We start from the raw sequence: 10,649 nt of genomic DNA on the forward strand, positions 1-10,649 counted from the left end.
ACTACACTAACTGACCACATACTACACTAACTGACCACCATATTACACTAACTGCCCACATACTACACTAACTGACCACCATACTACACTAACTGACCACCATACTACACTAACTGACCACCATACTACACCAACTGACCACCATACTACACCAACTGACCACCATACTACACCAACTGACCACCATACTACACTAACTGACCACCATACTACACTAACTGACCATATTACACTAACTGACCACATACTACACTAACTGACCACCATACTACACTAACTGACCACCATACTACACTAACTGACCACATACCACACTAACTTACCACCATACTACACTAACTGACCACATACTACACTAACTGACCACATACTACACTAACTGACCACCATACTACACTAACTGACCACCATACTACACTAACTGACCACATACTACACTAACTGACCACCATATTACACTAACTGCCCACATACTACACTAACTGACCACCATACTACACTAACTGACCACCATACTACACTAACTGACCACCATACTACACTAACTGACCACCATACTACACCAACTGACCACCATACTACACTAACTGACCACATACTACACTAACTGACCTTCTCTCTCTCTCTCTCTACCCCCCCCCCCCGGGCCAGTAACATGACTGTCACAAGGGAGTCTCACTAACCTTCGTATCTGGCTGGCCTGCATCAGTGCGGAGGATAGGAAGAGAAGATAGTGGCGGCTCACATTGCTTCTCTCCCCCGTGCTGTAGCTGCCATGTTCAGTGTCCGGCGCAGCGCACTGTGATAGGGCGTATGGGGGTCATGTGCGGAGGCGGGACTTCAGGAGCGATCGCGGACAGGTCAGCCCTACGCCTCACATGACCCCCATACGCCCAATCACAGGACGCCGGACACTGAACATGACGGCCAGAGCGCGGGGGACACTGGAATTTAAAATTAGGAGGAGGCAGCCATACTGGTGCCCCCCTAAATGTCGCGCCCGGGGCCACGGCAACCCCTGCACCCCCCACGCTACGCCACTGTGTGGGAGTCATGCTTGTAACTATCAGCCTTGCAATGCCTCAAGGGATTTGTAGTTTTGAAACAGCTGGAGGGCTGCCAGTTTAAGACCCCTGCCTTAGATCGATGCCCTGGACATTTTCCATCTGAGTAAATTACGGGTTTGCGGCTCCGGCGCTGTGATTGGCCAGAGCCACGATAACATCACTCCCGCGCATGCGCGCAGGAGCTGCCGGTCACAGCACAGCTACTGAAAAACTGCACCAGCGGCCCGTTTCTTCAGTGTGCATGCGCAGATGATGTAAACAGCAGCGCATATATTAAATATCGCCTAAACTGTGCAAGTTAAGGAGATATTCAAGGCACCTACAGGTCAGCCTTGTTATGGGCTTACCTGTAGGTAAAAGTGGTGTAACAGGATTTACAACCACTTTAAGCATACACACAGACACAACAAATGAACATTGTATTTTCTGTTAATAGGATTATCTCCTGCAATTGTCAGCTCCATGGCACTGATGGTCATATAAAATAATCATATTACAAACAATACAGCAATCATTTGTGGTGCCTGTTCAAATGTTTAAGACATCCACATGGCAATTTTTTTTTTACATTGACCCCAATTTTTGTAACTACTGAAAGTCTTTCTTTGCCATGAACTGGTATTTTGTGTCCCCAAGTGTTATGTTATCATCACTTTTAATTGCCTCATTTTCTACTCTCAAAACATACCTCATAGAAACTTACAGCAAACACCACACAGAGGGTAACAGTATTTTAATGTGTTAAAGTAGAACTAAAAGGGAAAACGTTTTTGTAATTTTGCATAGAGCAAGAGAGGGTTATATCTCCTGTCAGATTTTTCTGCCATCTGTGTCTTATTGGGGAGATTTCCCTTCACTTCCTGTTCAATAGCCAAGCAGGAAGTGAGATTTAATTCCAGCAAATTAAGGGAATCCCTCGGGGCCCCCCTGGTCACTAGAACTAGTGACCCCATTGGAAAATTTCCCCTCTATTACTATTGGGACAACCCAAAATTTGGGATTTTCTTTTACTTTCACTGGGCAGTCCAGGCTTTGAATCCTGTGCCCGGGTTTGAATCTGCCCAAAACCTGGACACATCAGTTGCAGCCCCACAGCACCAATCCTCCTCTACCCTCCTGTCAGCATCTAGAGCTTTTAACTATATGGGAAGGGGGCGTTTTAACTCACTGCACATGCTTTTCGCTGCCTCCAGGGGCTACTATGTGTGTATGGCTCTGGGTCTGTTCACACTCACTAGTAATCACACCATTCACCTTCTCCAAAGACAGGAGGGGGCAGGTGCCTGCAGTCTTCCTTTTACTTTTTCTACTACAGGGGGTGAGCAAGGTCCCCCTCATCACCCCTCTGCAGTCCTCCCAGCTGGGGGTCTTTTTTAACTGATGGGGGAGGGGAGTTCCTATTTTCCTGGATGGGGGTCCCCTATTACCACACCCCCACAATCCTCCTAGCTGGGGGGGTCTTCTATAACTGGACGGAGAAGAGAGGGAAATTCCTGTATTGGGGTCCCTTCTTCTCACCCCCCCCCTTGCCACAGTCCTCCAAGCTGGGGGTCTTTTGTTAAATAGGAAATTCCTATGTTCCTGGATGGGGATTGATCCCCTCTTTTCACCCCCCTGCAGTCATATTATCCAGGGGTCTCCTTTACTTGGAGGGAGGGTGGTTCCTGTATTACTGGATGGGGATCTCATCACCACCCTGCAGTCCTCCTGGTGAGGGGGGTCTCCTTTAACTGGAAGGAGGTTCCTGTATTCCTTGATGGGTGTTTCCCTGTATTGGTCTGTATTCCTGGATGGGTGGAAAAGGGTCCCTTTCTAATCATCCCCATGCTCTCCTCCTGTTAAGGGGTCTCCTTCTCATTTCCAGGGGGTCAGTACACCTGCAAGTGTGCATGGAGGGTGGGGCCCTGACTCCTTTGGCACTATTTTAGCGCATGCCATAACCATCTCATATGTTGCAGTTTGGCACTGCATGCATTTTTTTTTAGCCCTGCCTACTACTTCCCCTGGGGGGGGTCGCATTTTGACATCTTTTTCTTTGGGCACCGACTGACTTTGTCCCGGCACTGGCTGCAAGGGAGCCACAGTGGGATTTGTCTTATCCCATCCTTATCCTTTGCACATCCTCCAAACAACGCTGCTCCCCTGCTTCCCCTCCACCTGGCTGCACCTGATGTGGGGATCAGTGCTGTGTTCAGAAGGAAAGCTGGGATGGGGCTGGTAAACATGTCAGTCCCTTCCTGAATGAACACAGTGAGCAATCAGTACCTATCGTGCCTGTGTTCGTTCCTCACTGAAGCATAGTAAACTGTGTTTACTATGCCTCAGCTTGTGAATAAAAATAAAGTCTCTTTACAGAGACTTTTATTCATTCATATGCAGTGCAGCTGAGGCTGCGGAGCAAGGGAATGAGGACTTTATGTCTTCAGTTAATTTCTTTGTCTCAAAAGACTGATGGGGGGATGTACTGAGCTACAGACTGATCTGGGGGGGATTATACTGCCAGACAGACTGACTTGGGGGGGGATGTACTGGGGTACAGAGTGACCTAGGGGGATTATACTGGAGGAAAGACTGACCTGTGTGGATGTACTGGGGGACAGACTGACCTGGGAGGATTGTACTGGGGGACAGACTGACCTGGGAGGATTGTACTGGGGGACAGACTGACCTGGGAGGATTGTACTGGGGAACAGACTGACCTGGGGGGATTGTACTGGGGGACAGACTGACCTGACCTGGGAGGGTTGTACTAGGGGACAGACAGACCTGGGAGGATTGTACTGGGGGACAGACTGACCTGGAGGGATTATACTGCGCGACAGACTGACCTGGAGGGATTATACTGCGCGACAGACTGACCTGGGGGGGATTGTACTGGGAGACAGACTGACCTTTTGGCTGCACCCACTGTTCATCACAGCGCTGCATTACTACTCTTCTTGGGGCACCCAAAAAGGTGCCCCAGGTCTTCTACAATTCTATAATGTATACTGCAAAAAATAAATAAAAAATTGTCGTGCGCTGCTAAAGTTTTCGGGTTTGGCTTGACGAAAAGGTGGCAACCCTAGCACCGACAGTAATAAAAACAGCCAGGTGTTATAATCCCTGCCCACTCTATCCAAAACAAAAAAAAGTTTTGCCTGTAGTTATACTTTAAGCTAGTCATACTCCAGTGGGCTAAATGAAAAAAACTGAACTGATTTCCCCATCCACACATTTGAGGTGGATGCAGGAATCCTCTAAACTGTGTCATTGTATTCTAACAGAGAAGGAGTCAGCTGGACTCCTCCGCTTTTAGAATACACTGATCAATGCTACAGCCTAGTGGCTGCACCACTGATCAAACTAAAGTTTTCCAGCAATCCCATTCTTGAGCAGTTGATTAGTAGATCAACTGCTCTTAAAAAGTTACAGGACTGGCTATAGGTGGATCGAAATGTGGCCAGTCCCTGCTGAAACATCCAAATTTCGATCCATTGACAAAACACATCTCTGTAAACTGGCTTTAAAACAAAAAACAAACAAAAATACAGAATACAAAATCTGATATAATAATATGCAAATAGTGAATTCAGCTGATCTCTGAAATAAAAACTTTGGTAAATAAATAGAATACTGTTGGGCAAAACAGAGCTAGAAAATACTTGAGAACTCTGGTTAACAATAACCTTATAAGCAACATTCATTGCCAAGCAGCAACTGCAAAACCAAAAAAAATCTTAGCATGCATGAAAATGAAGCCAAAACATACGATGGTATAAGTTCTTGGTATTAGTATTGCTTCTGTAATACAAAGGACATATCTAGAAAATAGAAAAATAGGGACAATTTTGGCCATCACATTGAAAAAGGACAGAGAGATGGCGAGAGATTAGGTAAAACAATTAATAAAAGAGATGGAAAAACTCACAGTAAAAGTTTCTTTTTTTTGTGCAAGTTCATTGGAAAATAAAATGCATATTGTAATTTGTAGTTACCTGGCAAATAAAAATTCAGCAATCTTTCAGGACAGCATAGGACAGTAGCTTCTCCTACCTGAAATAGGAAGCAACACATCAAATCAGAACAGACTAGCCACTCCAATAATTAGCAAGAACTGAAGGCAAACCAACAACAGAAATAAATAAATGCCAAGGGTGGAAAATAGTCTGTCGCTCTGCAAGATTCCTGTAAAGGAGTTACCAGAGAAATAACGTGTTTTCCCAAGTCAGCTTTCAGGACAGCATATGAAAGGAAAAGCAAGAAAATACCTACTAGGGTGAGGCGACATCCTGTAGAAAACTTCTTGTCAAAGGCCTGGTCCTGGCTAGAGAGGAGGTTGATTAGTTCCTGGCAGACAAAAGTTTGAAAGCCTTCAAACTTTAGAAGGTGTTAGTTGTGCTTTGTAGGCTTCTGTAATGGTAATTTTAATCCATCTAGTGATGGTACTTTTAGAAGCTCTTCCTCCCTTTTTCGAACCTGAGAAAACAACAAATAAGTTGTTTGATCTTCTCCAGAGATTCATGAGCTATAGGTATTGGAAAAGTAATTTCCTATCAGTTAGTGGAACGCCGCTTCTTTGTCATTAGGAGGATTGGCACAAAAAGAAGGAATTCCCCCCTCCTAAGCCCTATAGAAAAGGAGTTATAACCTTTGGTAAGCAGGCTGAATCAGGCCTTAAAATAAGGACTGTCTTAAGCATTAACGTCTTTTTAACGTCTTTTTGGAACATAGTTCAATGCATTTGAAAGGGGCCCTGATGACCCTTTGTGGTACTGTAGTAGGGTCCCAAGTAGGAACATTTTTGTGTGCTAAGGGGCTGGTTCCTGATGCTGGACTGGATGGATGTCAGTCCTTTCTTTTTTAGAACTTTGCACTAAGATAACATGCAGTGAGCCAAAGATGTTGGGTCTAAGGGGGCTCCACTGAACCTTGATGAAGAAGATCACCGTTAGGAGAATACCTGTAATGAGTGGAGACCAATGGCCGACAACATCAGGCAAGCCCAGTTCTCAGGTCTGCGAGAGATAAGAAAGTTTGAATTGCTAGACTGATGATCAGTGTTGGGGTCACAAGCCAAGGTTGGTGCAGGAGAGCGTTTCGTACTCAAGGTCACAAGCTAAGGTTGATGCAGGAGGAGAGTTTCATAGTCAGGGTCACAAACCAAGGTTGATGCAGGAGGAGAGTTTCGTAGTCAGGGTCCCAAGCCAAAGTCGCTGCCAAACAGCAATAGAAATAGCTTAGGTAGTGCTCAGGATCAGACCACAATAATCTGGCAACAGGAAGTGCAGAGGCAAGGCTTATATAGGAAGTTCATGGGAGGAGCAAGGAGTTTAAGGTTCAACAGCAATCAAGACACAAGGCAGGGTTGTCCAATGGATCAGGCAGGCTTGTCCAATAGATCAGGCAGTGAGCTGTCCAGCATCCCTGATAGCTCAGCGAGAAGAATCAATGCCAGACACAGAAGAGGTCCTAGTTTCGAACAGTATGCCCCTCCTCCCAGGATGTCTTAGAGCCAGGTTTTTGAGGAAATCTCTTATTAATCTAGGGGCATGAACGTGTTCCTCAGGCTCCCAAGAATCGTCTAGTGGTCCATAGCCTTTCCATCTTAATAGGTATTGTATGTTATCACAATTCATACGGGAGTCAAGAATGTTATCCAATATGAATTCTTCTTCCCCTTGCACCTGGACAGGATCTGGTGGGGGATGTGTACGACCAGAAAAAAAATTACTTCTAAAGGGTTTTAAAAGAGCCATATGAAAAACAGGATGGATCTTAAACCAAGTTTGTGAGAAGGAAGTTTAAGTTGTAAGTGTTTAGTGGATAGCCAGACCTTATCACCTAATGAATAGGGAGGAATGGTTCGTCTATGTCTATTTGCAATTTCCTTATAGGATTCTTGAACTTCGTGTAAGGTCTTCTTCAGTAATTCCTGATTATTGTGTAAAGCAGACACCCTTGCATTTACAGTTGGTAAAGATGACTCTAGGGGAATTCCGGGGATAAAAGATGGATGACAGTCATAATTGGCGAAGAATAGGCTTTGAGAGATGGAACTACGGCAGGAGTTATTGTAAGCTAATTCTGCTAACTGTAGATATTCGGTCCAGTCATCCTGAAGATGGCAGATGAAACAAAGAAGAGTAGAACAGAATGTTTTCTATAGTCGTGATGTGAACTGGACTCCTCGATCTGATATTATTTCATCTGGGAGCCCATGCAGTCTGTAAATTTCTCATAATAATATTTCAGCAGTGTCTTTAACTATAGGAATGCTAGTGATGGCCACAAAATGAGCCATCTTTGTTAAACGGTGCACCACCGCCATGACAGTTGTAAATCCCTTGGAAGGGGGTAGGTCCACAATAAAATGAATGGAAATGGATCCCCATGGTCGCGATGACACAGGGAGTGGCTGTAGCAGACCTCCTGGAAGGGAGCGTGGTACTTTGTGTCGGGCACATGTTTAACAAGAGAGAACATACTCATTTGCATCTTTCCAATAGGAAGGCCACCAAAAGGTACTAGCAAGGAGGTCTACCGTTTTCCTAATTCCAGGGTGACCAGCAGATTTTGAATTATGCACCAGCTGAAGGATCTTAAGTTGTGCCTCTTCCGGGATATACAGTGGGGACAGAAAGTATTCATACCCCCTTAAATTTTTCACTCTTTGCTATATTGCAGCCATTTGCTAAAATCATTTAAGTTCGTTTTTTTCCCACATTAATGTACACACAGCACCCCATATTGACAGAAAAACACAGAATTGTTGACATTTTTGCATATTTATTAAAAAAGAAAAACTGAAATATCACATGGTCCTAAGTATTCTGACCCTTTGCTCAGTATTTAGTAGAAGCACCCTTTTGATCTAATACAGCCATGAGTCTTTTTGGGAAAGATGCAAAAAGTTTTTCACACCTGGGGCTCGGGAGTACAAAGGGGCACAAGTGCCTGACTGGAACACTGGAGTAGAAGGCTGGATCCTGTAGTCAGCAGGGAGGTGCACTGTAGTCCTGTAGCAGGATGCAGACAGCAGGGAGGTGCACTGTAGTCCCGTAGCAGGATGCAGGCAGCAGGGAGGTGCATTGTAGTTCCGTAGCAGGATGCAGGCAGCAGGGAGGTGCACTGTAGTCCCGTAGCAGGATGCAGACGGCAGGGAGGTGTATTGTAGTCCCATAGCAGGATGCAGACAGCAGGGAGGTGCACTGTAGTCCCGTAGCAGGATGCAGGCAGCAGGGAGGTGCACTGTAGTCCCGTAGCAGGATGCAGACGGCGGGGAGGTGCACTGTAGTCCCGTAGCAGGATGCAGACGGCAGGGAGGTGCATTGTAGTCCCTTAGCAGGATGCAGACAGCAGGGAGGTGCACTGTAGTCCCGTAGCAGGATGCAGACAGCAGGGAGGTGCACTGTAGTCCCGTAGCAGGATGCAGACAGCAGGGAGATGCAGACAAGCCGGGTCAAGGTACTGGTGGGCAGATCAGGTACAGGAGGGCAAACCAAGAGAATAGTCAGAGTCCAAGCCGAGATCGGGGCAGGCAGCAAACAGGTAAGTCAGGAACAAGCCAAGTAAGTACTGGATACAGGAAAACTGGTAACAAGGCAGCAGGGGTCTCAGGAAACGCTGTAGACCGGACAGCAAGGAGGCAAGGCATCAGTCTCTTTAAATAGCCCCCTGTTGGCGCCAAGCGCTGTCACAAGGGGTGCACGCGCCCTCCCGCGCGTTCCTGTGCGCCGCTATTCGCGCTACTGCGCATGCGCGGGTGCCGGACGGCTCTCCTATGCACAGGAATCTTCCTAGTAACAGAACGTCTGTTGAGAAGGTTTTCCTGACAGACAGCCATTTTTAGGTCTCTCCAGAGATGCTCAATTGGGTTTAAGTCAGGGCTCTGGCTGAGCCATTCAAGAACAGTCACTGAGTTGTTGTGAAGCCACTCCTTCATTATTTTAGCTGTGTGCTTAGGGTGATTGTCTTGTTGGAAGGTAAACCTTCGGCCCAGTCTGAGGTCCTGAGCACTCTGGAGAAGGTTTTCGTCCAGGATATCCCTGTACTTGGCCGCATTCATCTTTCCCTCGATTACAACCAGTCGTCCTGTCCCTGCAGATGAAAAACACCCCCACAGCATGATGCTGCCAACACCATGCTTCACTGTTGGAACTGTATTGGACAGGTGATGAGCAGTGCCTGGTTTTCTCCACACATACCACTTAGAAGAAATGGACAGCATCTGAGTTAAATATATGAGTGTCACAGCAAAGGGTCTGAATACTTAGGACCATGTGATATTTCAGTTTTTCTTTTTTAATAAATCTGCAAAAATGTCGACAATTCTGTGTTTTTCTGTCAATATGGGGTGCTGTGTGTACATTAATGAGGAAAAAAAATGAACTTAAATGATTTTAGCAAATGGCTGCAACATAACAAAGAGTGAAAAATTTAAGGGGGTCTGAATACTTTCCGTCCCCACTGTACATTCTTATTTTAAAGGTCCAGCGGCTCCCATGAAAGTCCATGTGCAAATTTCCTGGTGGATTGTTAACCACTTCAGCCCCAGACCATTTGGCTGGCAAAAGACCAGAGCACTTTTTGCGATTCGGCACTGCGTCGCTTTAACTGACAATTGCGCGGATGTGTGACGTGGCTCCCAAACAAAATTGACCTCCTTTTTTCCCCACAAATAGAGCTTTCTTTTGGTGGTATTTGATCACCTCTGCGGTTTTTATTTTTTGCGCTATAGACAAAAAAATCAATTTTGAAAAGAACGCATTATTTTTTACTTTTTGCTATAATAAATATCCCCCAAAAATATATAAAAAAACATTTTTTTTCCCTCAGTTTAGGCCGATACGTATTCTTCTACATATTTTTTGTAAAAAAAAAAAAAAAATCGCAATAAGCGTTTACTTTTTTTTTGTTTATTAATCAAACTATAGAAGCAGTTTACAAGGATGTTTGACAACAATATATGCATATAATTATAACAGTTATACTGTCCAAAGACACACAGGGTCGATAACACGGGTGATATACAGCAAGCAGTTTTGTACAGTAATCTGGGTCTGGGATGGTGTGTAACAGGTGGATGCATATTAACAGTAAGGTAACTGGACAAATGGTAGATAATTTTAAGGGGGATAAAAGAGAGGAGGGGGGAGGCAGTAAGGGGTTGAGAGGGGTGAGATGAAGGCAAAAGAGGGGGTAGTAAGGAGAGGAAAAGAGAGTTAAAGTAGAAAAGTGCTGGTAGGCGATGTACCACATAAGACAACTTAACGCAGGCTGCATACTAGTATAGCATTACTTTTGGCTAGAGCTACTCCTACGTGCCCATGCATCATTTGGATACGAGAGGGGGAGTTTGTTGTGTGGGACCATGAGACACATACATGATGTTCTTGTAGGCAGTGGAACTTTTGAATTCTGTCCATTGGGCCCAGATTGCAGTATGACTCTTAAGTTTGTCTCTGGCTATAAAGGTAAGTTCTTCTATAAGACAGGTATTTTCCACCGCCTTTATCCAATTTTCCAAGGAAGGAGCAACAGACTGACCCCAAATGGCCAGGATGAGCGCTTTAGCAGCGTTCAGCAGGTGTGGTGTAAGAG

This window comes from Aquarana catesbeiana, linkage group LG02 (genome assembly GCF_042186555.1).
Source record: "Aquarana catesbeiana isolate 2022-GZ linkage group LG02, ASM4218655v1, whole genome shotgun sequence".
In the NCBI taxonomy this organism is placed as follows: Eukaryota; Metazoa; Chordata; class Amphibia; order Anura; family Ranidae; genus Aquarana; species Aquarana catesbeiana.